The sequence below is a fragment of the Leuresthes tenuis genome, unplaced genomic scaffold, assembly GCF_036924035.1.
Source record: "Leuresthes tenuis unplaced genomic scaffold, fLeuTen1.0.hap1 SCAF_23, whole genome shotgun sequence".
NCBI lineage: Eukaryota > Metazoa > Chordata > Actinopteri > Atheriniformes > Atherinopsidae > Leuresthes > Leuresthes tenuis.
Genome location: NW_027325377.1, coordinates 2,193,356 through 2,209,541, shown reverse-complemented (window position 1 = coordinate 2,209,541; position 16,186 = coordinate 2,193,356). Strand labels below are relative to the sequence as shown.

The following is a 16,186-nucleotide window of genomic DNA, read 5'->3' as shown; positions in this document are numbered from 1 at the left end:
GTGGTGGTTATGTCTCTCTCTGTGGTTGTTTTATGTCTCTGTGGTCGTTTTGTGTCTCTCTGTGGTCATCTTTTGTCTCTTTGTGGTCGTTTTGTGTATCTGAATGTTTTGTGTCTTTCATCTTTTTCATGACTTATGTGGTGCTGTGGCTTAGTTGGTCAAAGTGCCTGTCTAGTAAACAGGAGATCCTGGGTTCAAATCCCAGCAGTACCTGTGGTCCTTTTAAGCTAACTATGACTTAGCATATAAAACAGCTCATTATCAGGGTTCTACTGAATGTTTTTCATTGGTCCTCTAAATTAAATGATGAACCTTTAAATGATGAACATCATGATTATTATGAGTCTGTTCTTTGGTCAGACTTGATAAAAATGTTTTTAGAAATCAGAGTTAGTTTTGGGAGAGATTGTGGAGCTACTTCCTCAAGTGGATCCAGTTCAGGACAAAGTGGATCCAGTTCCTGATCTTTTTTCTTTCATCAATTTTGTGGCTTATGTGGCGCTGTGGCTTAGTTGGTCAAAGTGCCTGTTTAGTAAACAGGAGATCCTGGGTTCAAATCCCAGCAGTGCCTGTGGTCCTGTTAAGCTAACTATGACTTAGCATATAAAACAGGTCATTATCAGGGTTCCACTGAATGCTTTACGTTGGTCAGAATTAGTTTTGGGATGTTTTGTGTCTCTTTGTGGTCGTTTTGTGTCTCTGGATGTTTTGTGTCTCTTTCTGCTTGTTATGTGTCTCTCTGTGGTCGTTTTGTGTCTCTTTGTGGTTGTTATGTGTCTCTTTGTGGTCGTTTTGCGTCTCTTTGTGGTCATTTTGTGTCTCTGGATGTTTTGTGTCTCTCTGTGGTTGTTTTGTGTCTCTTTGTGGTAATTTTGTGTCTCTTTGTGGTAGTTTCGTCTCTCTTTATGGTAATTCTGTATCTCTGTGGTCGTTTTGTGTCTCTTTGTGGTTGTTTTGTGTCTCTGGATGTTTTGTGTCTCTTTGTGGTCGTTATGTGTCTCTGGATGTTTTGTGTCTCTTTGTGGTAATTTTGTGTCTCTTTGTGGTAGTTTTGTCTCTCTTTGTGGCAATTTTGTATCTCTGTGGTCGTTTTGTGTCTCTTTGTGGTCGTTTTGTCTTTTGTGGTTATTTTGTGTCTCTTTGTGGTAATTTTGTGTCTCTCTGTGTTTGTTTTGTCTCTCTTTGTAGTCGTTTTGTTTTTCTTTGTGGTTGTTTTGTGTCTCTGTGGTCGTTTTGTGTCTCTCTCTGGTCATCTTGTGTCTCTTTGTGGTCGTTTTGTGTATCTGAATGTTTTGTGTCTTTCATCATTTTCATGACTTATGTGGCGCTGTGGCTTAGTTGGTCAAAGTGCCTGTCTTGTAAACAGGAGATCCTGGGTTCAAATCCCAGCAGTGCCTGTGGTCCTTTTAAGCTAACTATGGTGGTTGTTTTGTGTCTCTGTGGTTGTTTTGTGTCTCTTTCTGGTAATTTTTTGTCTCTTTGTGGTCGTTTTGTGTCTCTTTGTGGTAGTATAATGTCTCTCTGTGGTTTTTTTGTGTCTCTTTGTTATCGTTTTGTGTCTCTTTGTAGTTGTTGTGTCTCTTTGTGGTTGTTTTGTGTCTCTGGATGTTTTGTGTCTCTTTGTGGTCGTTTTGTCTCTTGTGGTCATTTTGTGTCTCTCTGTCGTCATTTTTTGTCTCTTTGTGGTCGTTTTGTGTATCTGGATGTTTTGTGTCTCTTTGTGGTAGTTTTGTCTCTCTTTGTGGTCATTTTGTGTCTCTCTGTGGTTGTTTTGTGTCTGTCTGTGGTTGTTTTGTGTCTCTGTGGTCGTTTTGTGTCTCTGTGGTCGTTTTATGTCTCTTTGTAGTTGTTGTGTCTTTTTGTGGTAATTTTGTGTCTCTTTGTGGTAGTTTTGTCTCTCTTTGTGGTAATTTTTTGTCTCTTTGTGGTCGTTTTGTGTCTCTTTGTGGTAGTTTTATGTCTCTTTGTCGTTGTTTTGTGTCTCTTTGTTATCGTTTTGTGTCTCTTTGTAGTTGTTGTGTCTCTTTGTGGTAATTTTGTGTCTCTTTGTGGTAGTTTTGTCTCTCTTTGTGGTAATTTTGTATCTCTGTGGTCGTTTTGTGTCTCTTTGTGGTCGTTTTATGTCTCTTTCTGGTAATTTTTTGTCTCTTTGTGGTCGTTTTGTGTCTCTTTGTGGTAGTTTTATGTCTCTTTGTCGTTGTTTTGTGTCTCTTTGTTATCGTTTTGTGTCTCTTTGTAGTTGTTGTGTCTCTTTGTGGTAATTTTGTGTCTCTTTGTGGTAGTTTGTCTCTCTTTGTGGTAATTTTGTATCTCTGTGGTCGTTTTGTGTCTCTTTGTGGTCGTTTTGTCTCTTGTGGTCATTTTGTGTCTCTTTGTGGTAATTTTGTGTCTCTCTGTGTTTGTTTTGTCTCTCTTTGTAGTCGTTTTGTTTTTCTTTGTGGTTGTTTTGTGTCTCTGTGGTCGTTCTGTGTCTCTTTCTGGTAATGTTTTGCCTCTTTGTGGTCGTTTTGTGTCTCTTTGTGGTAGTTTTATGTCTCTTTGTGGTTGTTTTGTGTCTCTTTGTGATCGTTTTGTGTCTCTTTGTAGTTGTTGTGTCTCTTTGTGGTAGTTTTGTGTCTCTTTGAGGTTGTTATGTGTCTCTTTGTGGTCGTTTTGTGTCTCTTTGTAGTTGTTTTGTGTCTCTGGATGTTTTGTGCCTCTCTGTGGTTGTTTTGTGTCTCTTTCTGGTAATTTTGTGTCTCTTTGTGGTAGTTTTGTCTCTGTTTGTGGTCATTTTGTGTCTCTGTGGTCGTTTTGTGTCTCTTTGTGGTTGTTTTGTGTCTCTGGATGTTTTGTCTCTCTTTGTGGTCATTTTGTGTCTCTGTGGTCGTTTTGTGTCTCTTTGTGGTTGTTTTGTGTCTCTGGATGTTTTATGTCTCTCTGTGGTTGTTTTGTCTCTCTTTGTGGTTGTTTTGTGTCTCTCTGTGCTTGTTTTGTGTCTCTGTGGTCGTTTTGTGTCTCTCTGTGGTTGTTTTGTGTATCTGTGGTCGTTTTGTGTCTCTCTGTGGTTGTTTTGTGTCTTTTTGTGGTCATTTTGTGTCTCTTTGTGGTCGTTTTGTTTATCTGAATGTTTTGTGTCTTTCACCATTTTTATGACTTATGTGGCGCTGTGGCTTAGTTGGTCAAAGTGCCTGTCTAGTAAACAGGAGATCCTGGGTTCAAATCCCAGCAGTGCCTGTGGTCCTGTTAAGTTAACTATGACTTAGCATATAATTATTAGGTTTCTACTTTACATGGGTTCTCTTAATTAAATGATGAACATCATGATTATTATCAGTCTGTTCTTTGGTCAGACTTGATAAAAATGTTTTTAGAAATCAGAATTAGTTTTGGGATGTTTTGTGTCTCTTTGTGGTCGTTTTGTGTCTCTGGATGTTTTATGTCTCTTTCTGCTTGTTATGTGTCTCTCTGTGGTCGTTTTGCGTCTCTTTGTGGTCATTTTGTGTCTCTGGATGTTTTGTGTCTCTCTGTGGTTGTTTTGTGTCTCTTTGTGGTAATTTTGTGTCTCTTTGTGGTAGTTTAGTCTCTCTTTGTGGTAATTCTGTATCTCTGTGGTCGTTTTGTGTCTCTTTGTGGTTGTTTTGTGTCTCTGGATGTTTTGTGTCTCTTTGTGGTTGTTTTGTGTCTCTGGATGTTTTGTCTCTCTCTGTGGTTGTTTTATGTCTCTGTGGTCGTTTTGTGTCTCTCTGTGGTCATCTTTTGTCTCTTTGTGGTCGTTTTGTGTATCTGAATGTTTTGTGTCTTTCATCTTTTTCATGACTTATGTGGTGCTGTGGCTTAGTTGGTCAAAGTGCCTGTCTAGTAAACAGGAGATCCTGGGTTCAAATCCCAGCAGTGCCTGTGGTCCTGTTAAGCTAACTATGACTTAGCATATAAAACAGTTCATTATCAGGGTTCTACTGAATGTTTTTCATTGGTCCTCTAAATTAAATGATGAACCTTTAAATGATGAACATCATGATTATTATGAGTCTGTTCTTTGGTCAGACTTGATAAAAATGTTTTTAGAAATCAGAGTTAGTTTTGGGAGAGATTGTGGAGCTACTTCCTCAAGTGGATCCAGTTCAGGACAAAGTGGATCCAGTTCCTGATCTTTTTTCTTTCATCAATTTTATGGCTTATGTGGCGCTGTGGCTTAGTTGGTCAAAGTGCCTGTTTAGTAAACAGGAGATCCTGGGTTCAAATCCCAGCAGTGCCTGTGGTCCTGTTAAGCTAACTATGACTTAGCATATAAAACAGGTCATTATCAGGGTTCCACTGAATGCTTTACGTTGGTCAGAATTAGTTTTGGGATGTTTTGTGTCTCTTTGTGGTCGTTTTGTGTCTCTGGATGTTTTGTGTCTCTTTCTGCTTGTTATGTGTCTCTCTGTGGTCGTTTTGTGTCTCTTTGTGGTTGTTATGTGTCTCTTTGTGGTCGTTTTGCGTCTCTTTGTGGTCATTTTGTGTCTCTGGATGTTTTGTGTCTCTCTGTGGTTGTTTTGTGTCTCTTTGTGGTAATTTTGTGTCTCTTTGTGGTAGTTTCGTCTCTCTTTGTGGTAATTCTGTATCTCTGTGGTCGTTTTGTGTCTCTTTGTGGTTGTTTTGTGTCTCTGGATGTTTTGTGTCTCTTTGTGGTCGTTATGTGTCTCTGGATGTTTTGTGTCTCTTTGTGGTAATTTTGTGTCTCTTTGTGGTAGTTTTGTCTCTCTTTGTGGCAATTTTGTATCTCTGTGGTCGTTTTGTGTCTCTTTGTGGTCGTTTTGTCTTTTGTGGTTATTTTGTGTCTCTTTGTGGTAATTTTGTGTCTCTCTGTGTTTGTTTTGTCTCTCTTTGTAGTCGTTTTGTTTTTCTTTGTGGTTGTTTTGTGTCTCTGTGGTCGTTTTGTGTCTCTCTCTGGTCATCTTGTGTCTCTTTGTGGTCGTTTTGTGTATCTGAATGTTTTGTGTCTTTCATCATTTTCATGACTTATGTGGCGCTGTGGCTTAGTTGGTCAAAGTGCCTGTCTTGTAAACAGGAGATCCTGGGTTCAAATCCCAGCAGTGCCTGTTGACCTTTTAAGCTAACTATGGTGGTTGTTTTGTGTCTCTGTGGTTGTTTTGTGTCTCTTTCTGGTAATTTTTTGTCTCTTTGTGGTCGTTTTGTGTCTCTTTGTGGTAGTATAATGTCTCTCTGTGGTTTTTTTGTGTCTCTTTGTTATCGTTTTGTGTCTCTTTGTAGTTGTTGTGTCTCTTTGTGGTTGTTTTGTGTCTCTGGATGTTTTGTGTCTCTTTGTGGTCGTTTTGTCTCTTGTGGTCATTTTGTGTCTCTCTGTCGTCATTTTGTGTCTCTTTGTGGTCGTTTTGTGTATCTGGATGTTTTGTGTTTCTTTGTGGTAGTTTTGTCTCTCTTTGTGGTCATTTTGTGTCTCTCTGTGGTTGTTTTGTGTCTGTCTGTGGTTGTTTTGTGTCTCTGTGGTCGTTTTGTGTCTCTGTGGTCGTTTTATGTCTCTTTGTAGTTGTTGTGTCTTTTTGTGGTAATTTTGTGTCTCTTTGTGGTAGTTTTGTCTCTCTTTGTGGTAATTTTTTGTCTCTTTGTGGTCGTTTTGTGTATCTTTGTGGTAGTTTTATGTCTCTTTGTCGTTGTTTTGTGTCTCTTTGTTATCGTTTTGTGTCTCTTTGTAGTTGTTGTGTCTCTTTGTGGTAATTTTGTGTCTCTTTGTGGTAGTTTTGTCTCTCTTTGTGGTAATTTTGTATCTCTGTGGTCGTTTTGTGTCTCTTTGTGGTCGTTTTATGTCTCTTTCTGGTAATTTTTTGTCTCTTTGTGGTCGTTTTGTGTCTCTTTGTGGTAGTTTTATGTCTCTTTGTCGTTGTTTTGTGTCTCTTTGTTATCGTTTTGTGTCTCTTTGTAGTTGTTGTGTCTCTTTGTGGTAATTTTGTGTCTCTTTGTGGTAGTTTTGTCTCTCTTTGTGGTAATTTTGTATCTCTGTGGTCGTTTTGTGTCTCTTTGTGGTCGTTTTGTCTCTTGTGGTCATTTTGTGTCTCTTTGTGGTAATTTTGTGTCTCTCTGTGTTTGTTTTGTCTCTCTTTGTAGTCGTTTTGTTTTTCTTTGTGGTTGTTTTGTGTCTCTGTGGTCGTTCTGTGTCTCTTTCTGGTAATGTTTTGCCTCTTTGTGGTCGTTTTGTGTCTCTTTGTGGTAGTTTTATGTCTCTTTGTGGTTGTTTTGTGTCTCTTTGTGATCGTTTTGTGTCTCTTTGTAGTTGTTGTGTCTCTTTGTGGTAGTTTTGTGTCTCTTTGAGGTTGTTATGTGTCTCTTTGTGGTCGTTTTGTGTCTCTTTGTAGTTGTTTTGTGTCTCTGGATGTTTTGTGCCTCTCTGTGGTTGTTTTGTGTCTCTTTCTGGTAATTTTGTGTCTCTTTGTGGTAGTTTTGTCTCTGTTTGTGGTCATTTTGTGTCTCTGTGGTCGTTTTGTGTCTCTTTGTGGTTGTTTTGTGTCTCTGGATGTTTTGTCTCTCTTTGTGGTCATTTTGTGTCTCTGTGGTCGTTTTGTGTCTCTTTGTGGTTGTTTTGTGTCTCTTTTTGGTAATTTTTTGTCTCTTTGTGGTCGTTTTGTGTCTCTTTGTGGTAGTTTTATGTCTCTTTGTGGTTGTTTTGTGTCTCTTTGTGGTTGTTATGTGTCTCTCTGTGGTTGTTTTGTGTCTTTTTGAGGTCATTTTGTGTCTCTTTGTGGTTGTTTTGTGTCTCTTTGTGGTTGTTTCGTGTCTCTGGATGTTTTGTGTCTCTTTCTGGTAATTTTGTGTCTCTCTCTGCTTGTTTTGTCACTCTTTGTGGTTGTTTTGTGTCTCTGTGGTCGTTATGTGTCTCTCTGTGGTTGTTTTGTGTCTTTATGTTGTCGTTTTGTCTCTTGTGGTAATTTTGTGTCTCTTTGTGGTTGTTTTGTGTCTCTTTGTAGTTATTTTGTGTCTCTGTGGTTGTTTTGTGTCTCTTTCTGGTATTTTTTTGACTCTTTGTGGTAGCTTTGTGTCTCTTTGTGGTTGTTTTGTGTCTCTTTGTGGTAGCTTTGTGTCTATTTGTGGTAGTTTTATGTCTCTTTGTGGTTGTTTTGTGTCTCTTTGTGATCGTTTTGTGTCTCTTTGTAGTTGTTGTGTCTCTGTGGTTGTTTTGTCTCTCTTTGTGGTCATTTTATGTCTGTTTGTGATAGTTTTGTCTCTCTTTGTGGTCATTTTGTGTCTCTGTGGTCGTTTTGTGTCTCTTTGTGGTTGTTTTGTGTCTCTGGATGTTTTGTTTCTCTTTGTGGTGGTTATGTCTCTCTCTGTGGTTGTTTTATGTCTCTGTGGTCGTTTTGTGTCTCTCTGTGGTCATCTTTTGTCTCTTTGTGGTCGTTTTGTGTATCTGAATGTTTTGTGTCTTTCATCTTTTTCATGACTTATGTGGTGCTGTGGCTTAGTTGGTCAAAGTGCCTGTCTAGTAAACAGGAGATCCTGGGTTCAAATCCCAGCAGTACCTGTGGTCCTTTTAAGCTAACTATGACTTAGCATATAAAACAGCTCATTATCAGGGTTCTACTGAATGTTTTTCATTGGTCCTCTAAATTAAATGATGAACCTTTAAATGATGAACATCATGATTATTATGAGTCTGTTCTTTGGTCAGACTTGATAAAAATGTTTTTAGAAATCAGAGTTAGTTTTGGGAGAGATTGTGGAGCTACTTCCTCAAGTGGATCCAGTTCAGGACAAAGTGGATCCAGTTCCTGATCTTTTTTCTTTCATCAATTTTGTGGCTTATGTGGCGCTGTGGCTTAGTTGGTCAAAGTGCCTGTTTAGTAAACAGGAGATCCTGGGTTCAAATCCCAGCAGTGCCTGTGGTCCTGTTAAGCTAACTATGACTTAGCATATAAAACAGGTCATTATCAGGGTTCCACTGAATGCTTTACGTTGGTCAGAATTAGTTTTGGGATGTTTTGTGTCTCTTTGTGGTCGTTTTGTGTCTCTGGATGTTTTGTGTCTCTTTCTGCTTGTTATGTGTCTCTCTGTGGTCGTTTTGTGTCTCTTTGTGGTTGTTATGTGTCTCTTTGTGGTCGTTTTGCGTCTCTTTGTGGTCATTTTGTGTCTCTGGATGTTTTGTGTCTCTCTGTGGTTGTTTTGTGTCTCTTTTTGGTAATTTTGTGTCTCTTTGTGGTAGTTTCGTCTCTCTTTATGGTAATTCTGTATCTCTGTGGTCGTTTTGTGTCTCTTTGTGGTTGTTTTGTGTCTCTGGATGTTTTGTGTCTCTTTGTGGTCGTTATGTGTCTCTGGATGTTTTGTGTCTCTTTGTGGTAATTTTGTGTCTCTTTGTGGTAGTTTTGTCTCTCTTTGTGGCAATTTTGTATCTCTGTGGTCGTTTTGTGTCTCTTTGTGGTCGTTTTGTCTTTTGTGGTTATTTTGTGTCTCTTTGTGGTAATTTTGTGTCTCTCTGTGTTTGTTTTGTCTCTCTTTGTAGTCGTTTTGTTTTTCTTTGTGGTTGTTTTGTGTCTCTGTGGTCGTTTTGTGTCTCTCTCTGGTCATCTTGTGTCTCTTTGTGGTCGTTTTGTGTATCTGAATGTTTTGTGTCTTTCATCATTTTCATGACTTATGTGGCGCTGTGGCTTAGTTGGTCAAAGTGCCTGTCTTGTAAACAGGAGATCCTGGGTTCAAATCCCAGCAGTGCCTGTGGTCCTTTTAAGCTAACTATGGTGGTTGTTTTGTGTCTCTGTGGTTGTTTTGTGTCTCTTTCTGGTAATTTTTTGTCTCTTTGTGGTCGTTTTGTGTCTCTTTGTGGTAGTATAATGTCTCTCTGTGGTTTTTTTGTGTCTCTTTGTTATCGTTTTGTGTCTCTTTGTAGTTGTTGTGTCTCTTTGTGGTTGTTTTGTGTCTCTGGATGTTTTGTGTCTCTTTGTGGTCGTTTTGTCTCTTGTGGTCATTTTGTGTCTCTCTGTCGTCATTTTTTGTCTCTTTGTGGTCGTTTTGTGTATCTGGATGTTTTGTGTCTCTTTGTGGTAGTTTTGTCTCTCTTTGTGGTCATTTTGTGTCTCTCTGTGGTTGTTTTGTGTCTGTCTGTGGTTGTTTTGTGTCTCTGTGGTCGTTTTGTGTCTCTGTGGTCGTTTTATGTCTCTTTGTAGTTGTTGTGTCTTTTTGTGGTAATTTTGTGTCTCTTTGTGGTAGTTTTGTCTCTCTTTGTGGTAATTTTTTGTCTCTTTGTGGTCGTTTTGTGTCTCTTTGTGGTAGTTTTATGTCTCTTTGTCGTTGTTTTGTGTCTCTTTGTTATCGTTTTGTGTCTCTTTGTAGTTGTTGTGTCTCTTTGTGGTAATTTTGTGTCTCTTTGTGGTAGTTTTGTCTCTCTTTGTGGTAATTTTGTATCTCTGTGGTCGTTTTGTGTCTCTTTGTGGTCGTTTTATGTCTCTTTCTGGTAATTTTTTGTCTCTTTGTGGTCGTTTTGTGTCTCTTTGTGGTAGTTTTATGTCTCTTTGTCGTTGTTTTGTGTCTCTTTGTTATCGTTTTGTGTCTCTTTGTAGTTGTTGTGTCTCTTTGTGGTAATTTTGTGTCTCTGGATGTTTTGTGTCTCTCTGTGGTTGTTTTGTGTCTCTTTGTGGTAATTTTGTGTCTCTTTGTGGTAGTTTCGTCTCTCTTTGTGGTAATTCTGTATCTCTGTGGTCGTTTTGTGTCTCTTTGTGGTTGTTTTGTGTCTCTGGATGTTTTGTGTCTCTTTGTGGTCGTTATGTGTCTCTGGATGTTTTGTGTCTCTTTGTGGTAATTTTGTGTCTCTTTGTGGTAGTTTTGTCTCTCTTTGTGGCAATTTTGTATCTCTGTGGTCGTTTTGTGTCTCTTTGTGGTCGTTTTGTCTTTTGTGGTTATTTTGTGTCTCTTTGTGGTAATTTTGTGTCTCTCTGTGTTTGTTTTGTCTCTCTTTGTAGTCGTTTTGTTTTTCTTTGTGGTTGTTTTGTGTCTCTGTGGTCGTTTTGTGTCTCTCTCTGGTCATCTTGTGTCTCTTTGTGGTCGTTTTGTGTATCTGAATGTTTTGTGTCTTTCATCATTTTCATGACTTATGTGGCGCTGTGGCTTAGTTGGTCAAAGTGCCTGTCTTGTAAACAGGAGATCCTGGGTTCAAATCCCAGCAGTGCCTGTTGACCTTTTAAGCTAACTATGGTGGTTGTTTTGTGTCTCTGTGGTTGTTTTGTGTCTCTTTCTGGTAATTTTTTGTCTCTTTGTGGTCGTTTTGTGTCTCTTTGTGGTAGTATAATGTCTCTCTGTGGTTTTTTTGTGTCTCTTTGTTATCGTTTTGTGTCTCTTTGTAGTTGTTGTGTCTCTTTGTGGTTGTTTTGTGTCTCTGGATGTTTTGTGTCTCTTTGTGGTCGTTTTGTCTCTTGTGGTCATTTTGTGTCTCTCTGTCGTCATTTTGTGTCTCTTTGTGGTCGTTTTGTGTATCTGGATGTTTTGTGTTTCTTTGTGGTAGTTTTGTCTCTCTTTGTGGTCATTTTGTGTCTCTCTGTGGTTGTTTTGTGTCTGTCTGTGGTTGTTTTGTGTCTCTGTGGTCGTTTTGTGTCTCTGTGGTCGTTTTATGTCTCTTTGTAGTTGTTGTGTCTTTTTGTGGTAATTTTGTGTCTCTTTGTGGTAGTTTTGTCTCTCTTTGTGGTAATTTTTTGTCTCTTTGTGGTCGTTTTGTGTATCTTTGTGGTAGTTTTATGTCTCTTTGTCGTTGTTTTGTGTCTCTTTGTTATCGTTTTGTGTCTCTTTGTAGTTGTTGTGTCTCTTTGTGGTAATTTTGTGTCTCTTTGTGGTAGTTTTGTCTCTCTTTGTGGTAATTTTGTATCTCTGTGGTCGTTTTGTGTCTCTTTGTGGTCGTTTTATGTCTCTTTCTGGTAATTTTTTGTCTCTTTGTGGTCGTTTTGTGTCTCTTTGTGGTAGTTTTATGTCTCTTTGTCGTTGTTTTGTGTCTCTTTGTTATCGTTTTGTGTCTCTTTGTAGTTGTTGTGTCTCTTTGTGGTAATTTTGTGTCTCTTTGTGGTAGTTTTGTCTCTCTTTGTGGTAATTTTGTATCTCTGTGGTCGTTTTGTGTCTCTTTGTGGTCGTTTTGTCTCTTGTGGTCATTTTGTGTCTCTTTGTGGTAATTTTGTGTCTCTCTGTGTTTGTTTTGTCTCTCTTTGTAGTCGTTTTGTTTTTCTTTGTGGTTGTTTTGTGTCTCTGTGGTCGTTCTGTGTCTCTTTCTGGTAATGTTTTGCCTCTTTGTGGTCGTTTTGTGTCTCTTTGTGGTAGTTTTATGTCTCTTTGTGGTTGTTTTGTGTCTCTTTGTGATCGTTTTGTGTCTCTTTGTAGTTGTTGTGTCTCTTTGTGGTAGTTTTGTGTCTCTTTGAGGTTGTTATGTGTCTCTTTGTGGTCGTTTTGTGTCTCTTTGTAGTTGTTTTGTGTCTCTGGATGTTTTGTGCCTCTCTGTGGTTGTTTTGTGTCTCTTTCTGGTAATTTTGTGTCTCTTTGTGGTAGTTTTGTCTCTGTTTGTGGTCATTTTGTGTCTCTGTGGTCGTTTTGTGTCTCTTTGTGGTTGTTTTGTGTCTCTGGATGTTTTGTCTCTCTTTGTGGTCATTTTGTGTCTCTGTGGTCGTTTTGTGTCTCTTTGTGGTTGTTTTGTGTCTCTTTTTGGTAATTTTTTGTCTCTTTGTGGTCGTTTTGTGTCTCTTTGTGGTAGTTTTATGTCTCTTTGTGGTTGTTTTGTGTCTCTTTGTGGTTGTTATGTGTCTCTCTGTGGTTGTTTTGTGTCTTTTTGAGGTCATTTTGTGTCTCTTTGTGGTTGTTTTGTGTCTCTTTGTGGTTGTTTCGTGTCTCTGGATGTTTTGTGTCTCTTTCTGGTAATTTTGTGTCTCTCTCTGCTTGTTTTGTCACTCTTTGTGGTTGTTTTGTGTCTCTGTGGTCGTTATGTGTCTCTCTGTGGTTGTTTTGTGTCTTTATGTTGTCGTTTTGTCTCTTGTGGTAATTTTGTGTCTCTTTGTGGTTGTTTTGTGTCTCTTTGTAGTTATTTTGTGTCTCTGTGGTTGTTTTGTGTCTCTTTCTGGTATTTTTTTGACTCTTTGTGGTAGCTTTGTGTCTCTTTGTGGTTGTTTTGTGTCTCTTTGTGGTAGCTTTGTGTCTATTTGTGGTAGTTTTATGTCTCTTTGTGGTTGTTTTGTGTCTCTTTGTGATCGTTTTGTGTCTCTTTGTAGTTGTTGTGTCTCTGTGGTTGTTTTGTCTCTCTTTGTGGTCATTTTATGTCTGTTTGTGATAGTTTTGTCTCTCTTTGTGGTCATTTTGTGTCTCTGTGGTCGTTTTGTGTCTCTTTGTGGTTGTTTTGTGTCTCTGGATGTTTTGTTTCTCTTTGTGGTGGTTATGTCTCTCTCTGTGGTTGTTTTATGTCTCTGTGGTCGTTTTGTGTCTCTCTGTGGTCATCTTTTGTCTCTTTGTGGTCGTTTTGTGTATCTGAATGTTTTGTGTCTTTCATCTTTTTCATGACTTATGTGGTGCTGTGGCTTAGTTGGTCAAAGTGCCTGTCTAGTAAACAGGAGATCCTGGGTTCAAATCCCAGCAGTACCTGTGGTCCTTTTAAGCTAACTATGACTTAGCATATAAAACAGCTCATTATCAGGGTTCTACTGAATGTTTTTCATTGGTCCTCTAAATTAAATGATGAACCTTTAAATGATGAACATCATGATTATTATGAGTCTGTTCTTTGGTCAGACTTGATAAAAATGTTTTTAGAAATCAGAGTTAGTTTTGGGAGAGATTGTGGAGCTACTTCCTCAAGTGGATCCAGTTCAGGACAAAGTGGATCCAGTTCCTGATCTTTTTTCTTTCATCAATTTTGTGGCTTATGTGGCGCTGTGGCTTAGTTGGTCAAAGTGCCTGTTTAGTAAACAGGAGATCCTGGGTTCAAATCCCAGCAGTGCCTGTGGTCCTGTTAAGCTAACTATGACTTAGCATATAAAACAGGTCATTATCAGGGTTCCACTGAATGCTTTACGTTGGTCAGAATTAGTTTTGGGATGTTTTGTGTCTCTTTGTGGTCGTTTTGTGTCTCTGGATGTTTTGTGTCTCTTTCTGCTTGTTATGTGTCTCTCTGTGGTCGTTTTGTGTCTCTTTGTGGTTGTTATGTGTCTCTTTGTGGTCGTTTTGCGTCTCTTTGTGGTCATTTTGTGTCTCTGGATGTTTTGTGTCTCTCTGTGGTTGTTTTGTGTCTCTTTGTGGTAATTTTGTGTCTCTTTGTGGTAGTTTCGTCTCTCTTTATGGTAATTCTGTATCTCTGTGGTCGTTTTGTGTCTCTTTGTGGTTGTTTTGTGTCTCTGGATGTTTTGTGTCTCTTTGTGGTCGTTATGTGTCTCTGGATGTTTTGTGTCTCTTTGTGGTAATTTTGTGTCTCTTTGTGGTAGTTTTGTCTCTCTTTGTGGCAATTTTGTATCTCTGTGGTCGTTTTGTGTCTCTTTGTGGTCGTTTTGTCTTTTGTGGTTATTTTGTGTCTCTTTGTGGTAATTTTGTGTCTCTCTGTGTTTGTTTTGTCTCTCTTTGTAGTCGTTTTGTTTTTCTTTGTGGTTGTTTTGTGTCTCTGTGGTCGTTTTGTGTCTCTCTCTGGTCATCTTGTGTCTCTTTGTGGTCGTTTTGTGTATCTGAATGTTTTGTGTCTTTCATCATTTTCATGACTTATGTGGCGCTGTGGCTTAGTTGGTCAAAGTGCCTGTCTTGTAAACAGGAGATCCTGGGTTCAAATCCCAGCAGTGCCTGTGGTCCTTTTAAGCTAACTATGGTGGTTGTTTTGTGTCTCTGTGGTTGTTTTGTGTCTCTTTCTGGTAATTTTTTGTCTCTTTGTGGTCGTTTTGTGTCTCTTTGTGGTAGTATAATGTCTCTCTGTGGTTTTTTTGTGTCTCTTTGTTATCGTTTTGTGTCTCTTTGTAGTTGTTGTGTCTCTTTGTGGTTGTTTTGTGTCTCTGGATGTTTTGTGTCTCTTTGTGGTCGTTTTGTCTCTTGTGGTCATTTTGTGTCTCTCTGTCGTCATTTTTTGTCTCTTTGTGGTCGTTTTGTGTATCTGGATGTTTTGTGTCTCTTTGTGGTAGTTTTGTCTCTCTTTGTGGTCATTTTGTGTCTCTCTGTGGTTGTTTTGTGTCTGTCTGTGGTTGTTTTGTGTCTCTGTGGTCGTTTTGTGTCTCTGTGGTCGTTTTATGTCTCTTTGTAGTTGTTGTGTCTTTTTGTGGTAATTTTGTGTCTCTTTGTGGTAGTTTTGTCTCTCTTTGTGGTAATTTTTTGTCTCTTTGTGGTCGTTTTGTGTCTCTTTGTGGTAGTTTTATGTCTCTTTGTCGTTGTTTTGTGTCTCTTTGTTATCGTTTTGTGTCTCTTTGTAGTTGTTGTGTCTCTTTGTGGTAATTTTGTGTCTCTTTGTGGTAGTTTTGTCTCTCTTTGTGGTAATTTTGTATCTCTGTGGTCGTTTTGTGTCTCTTTGTGGTCGTTTTATGTCTCTTTCTGGTAATTTTTTGTCTCTTTGTGGTCGTTTTGTGTCTCTTTGTGGTAGTTTTATGTCTCTTTGTCGTTGTTTTGTGTCTCTTTGTTATCGTTTTGTGTCTCTTTGTAGTTGTTGTGTCTCTTTGTGGTAATTTTGTGTCTCTGGATGTTTTGTGTCTCTCTGTGGTTGTTTTGTGTCTCTTTGTGGTAATTTTGTGTCTCTTTGTGGTAGTTTCGTCTCTCTTTGTGGTAATTCTGTATCTCTGTGGTCGTTTTGTGTCTCTTTGTGGTTGTTTTGTGTCTCTGGATGTTTTGTGTCTCTTTGTGGTCGTTATGTGTCTCTGGATGTTTTGTGTCTCTTTGTGGTAATTTTGTGTCTCTTTGTGGTAGTTTTGTCTCTCTTTGTGGCAATTTTGTATCTCTGTGGTCGTTTTGTGTCTCTTTGTGGTCGTTTTGTCTTTTGTGGTTATTTTGTGTCTCTTTGTGGTAATTTTGTGTCTCTCTGTGTTTGTTTTGTCTCTCTTTGTAGTCGTTTTGTTTTTCTTTGTGGTTGTTTTGTGTCTCTGTGGTCGTTTTGTGTCTCTCTCTGGTCATCTTGTGTCTCTTTGTGGTCGTTTTGTGTATCTGAATGTTTTGTGTCTTTCATCATTTTCATGACTTATGTGGCGCTGTGGCTTAGTTGGTCAAAGTGCCTGTCTTGTAAACAGGAGATCCTGGGTTCAAATCCCAGCAGTGCCTGTTGACCTTTTAAGCTAACTATGGTGGTTGTTTTGTGTCTCTGTGGTTGTTTTGTGTCTCTTTCTGGTAATTTTTTGTCTCTTTGTGGTCGTTTTGTGTCTCTTTGTGGTAGTATAATGTCTCTCTGTGGTTTTTTTGTGTCTCTTTGTTATCGTTTTGTGTCTCTTTGTAGTTGTTGTGTCTCTTTGTGGTTGTTTTGTGTCTCTGGATGTTTTGTGTCTCTTTGTGGTCGTTTTGTCTCTTGTGGTCATTTTGTGTCTCTCTGTCGTCATTTTTTGTCTCTTTGTGGTCGTTTTGTGTATCTGGATGTTTTGTGTCTCTTTGTGGTAGTTTTGTCTCTCTTTGTGGTCATTTTGTGTCTCTCTGTGGTTGTTTTGTGTCTGTCTGTGGTTGTTTTGTGTCTCTGTGGTCGTTTTGTTTATCTGAATGTTTTGTGTCTTTCACCATTTTTATGACTTATGTGGCGCTGTGGCTTAGTTGGTCAAAGTGCCTGTCTAGTAAACAGGAGATCCTGGGTTCAAATCCCAGCAGTGCCTGTGGTCCTTTTAAGCTAACTATGGTGGTTGTTTTGTGTCTCTTAGTAGTTGTTTTGTGTCTCTGTGGTTGTTTTGTGTCTCTTTCTGGTAATTTTTTGTCTCTTTGTGGTCGTTTTGTGTCTCTTTGTGGTAGTTTAATGTCTCTCTGTGGTTTTTTTGTGTCTCTTTGTTATCGTTTTGTGTTTCTTTGTAGTTGTTGTGTCTCTTTGTGGTTGTTTTGTGTCTCTGGATGTTTTGTGTCTCTTTGTGGTCGTTTTGTCTCTTGTGGTCATTTTGTGTCTCTTTGTGGTTGTTTTGTGTCTCTGGATATTTTGTTTCTCTTTCTGGTAATTTTGTGTCTCTCTGTGGTTGTTTTGTGTCTCTGTGGTCGTTTAGTGTCTCTCTGTCGTCATTTTGTGTCTCTTTGTGGTCGTTTTGTGTATCTGGATGTTTTGTGTCTCTTTGTGGTA

General features: G+C 38.8%; 16 non-coding genes across 16 annotated transcripts; all 16 read left to right on the top strand.

The window, feature by feature from the left end:
* The first annotated feature begins 139 nt into the window (after window positions 1-139).
* Window positions 140-213, top strand: trnat-agu (transfer RNA threonine (anticodon AGU)). Its single transcript has one exon. It is a non-coding gene; the product is annotated as a tRNA-Thr (tRNA).
* Window positions 214-497: 284 nt separating this feature from the next.
* Window positions 498-571, top strand: trnat-agu (transfer RNA threonine (anticodon AGU)). Its single transcript has one exon. It is a non-coding gene; the product is annotated as a tRNA-Thr (tRNA).
* Window positions 572-1,323: 752 nt separating this feature from the next.
* On the top strand, window positions 1,324-1,397 carry trnat-ugu (transfer RNA threonine (anticodon UGU)). The gene has a single exon. It is a non-coding gene; the product is annotated as a tRNA-Thr (tRNA).
* A 1,745-nt stretch (window positions 1,398-3,142) lies between these two features.
* Window positions 3,143-3,216, top strand: trnat-agu (transfer RNA threonine (anticodon AGU)). Its single transcript has one exon. It is a non-coding gene; the product is annotated as a tRNA-Thr (tRNA).
* Window positions 3,217-3,805: 589 nt separating this feature from the next.
* Window positions 3,806-3,879, top strand: trnat-agu (transfer RNA threonine (anticodon AGU)). Its single transcript has one exon. It is a non-coding gene; the product is annotated as a tRNA-Thr (tRNA).
* Window positions 3,880-4,163: 284 nt separating this feature from the next.
* Window positions 4,164-4,237, top strand: trnat-agu (transfer RNA threonine (anticodon AGU)). The gene has a single exon. It is a non-coding gene; the product is annotated as a tRNA-Thr (tRNA).
* A 752-nt stretch (window positions 4,238-4,989) lies between these two features.
* On the top strand, window positions 4,990-5,063 carry trnat-ugu (transfer RNA threonine (anticodon UGU)). The gene has a single exon. It is a non-coding gene; the product is annotated as a tRNA-Thr (tRNA).
* A 2,361-nt stretch (window positions 5,064-7,424) lies between these two features.
* Window positions 7,425-7,498, top strand: trnat-agu (transfer RNA threonine (anticodon AGU)). The gene has a single exon. It is a non-coding gene; the product is annotated as a tRNA-Thr (tRNA).
* Window positions 7,499-7,782: 284 nt separating this feature from the next.
* trnat-agu (transfer RNA threonine (anticodon AGU)) lies at window positions 7,783-7,856 on the top strand. Its single transcript has one exon. It is a non-coding gene; the product is annotated as a tRNA-Thr (tRNA).
* Window positions 7,857-8,608: 752 nt separating this feature from the next.
* Window positions 8,609-8,682, top strand: trnat-ugu (transfer RNA threonine (anticodon UGU)). The gene has a single exon. It is a non-coding gene; the product is annotated as a tRNA-Thr (tRNA).
* A 1,376-nt stretch (window positions 8,683-10,058) lies between these two features.
* trnat-ugu (transfer RNA threonine (anticodon UGU)) lies at window positions 10,059-10,132 on the top strand. Its single transcript has one exon. It is a non-coding gene; the product is annotated as a tRNA-Thr (tRNA).
* Window positions 10,133-12,493: 2,361 nt separating this feature from the next.
* On the top strand, window positions 12,494-12,567 carry trnat-agu (transfer RNA threonine (anticodon AGU)). Its single transcript has one exon. It is a non-coding gene; the product is annotated as a tRNA-Thr (tRNA).
* A 284-nt stretch (window positions 12,568-12,851) lies between these two features.
* On the top strand, window positions 12,852-12,925 carry trnat-agu (transfer RNA threonine (anticodon AGU)). The gene has a single exon. It is a non-coding gene; the product is annotated as a tRNA-Thr (tRNA).
* Window positions 12,926-13,677: 752 nt separating this feature from the next.
* trnat-ugu (transfer RNA threonine (anticodon UGU)) lies at window positions 13,678-13,751 on the top strand. Its single transcript has one exon. It is a non-coding gene; the product is annotated as a tRNA-Thr (tRNA).
* Window positions 13,752-15,127: 1,376 nt separating this feature from the next.
* trnat-ugu (transfer RNA threonine (anticodon UGU)) lies at window positions 15,128-15,201 on the top strand. The gene has a single exon. It is a non-coding gene; the product is annotated as a tRNA-Thr (tRNA).
* A 462-nt stretch (window positions 15,202-15,663) lies between these two features.
* Window positions 15,664-15,737, top strand: trnat-agu (transfer RNA threonine (anticodon AGU)). The gene has a single exon. It is a non-coding gene; the product is annotated as a tRNA-Thr (tRNA).
* Window positions 15,738-16,186: the final 449 nt, after the last annotated feature.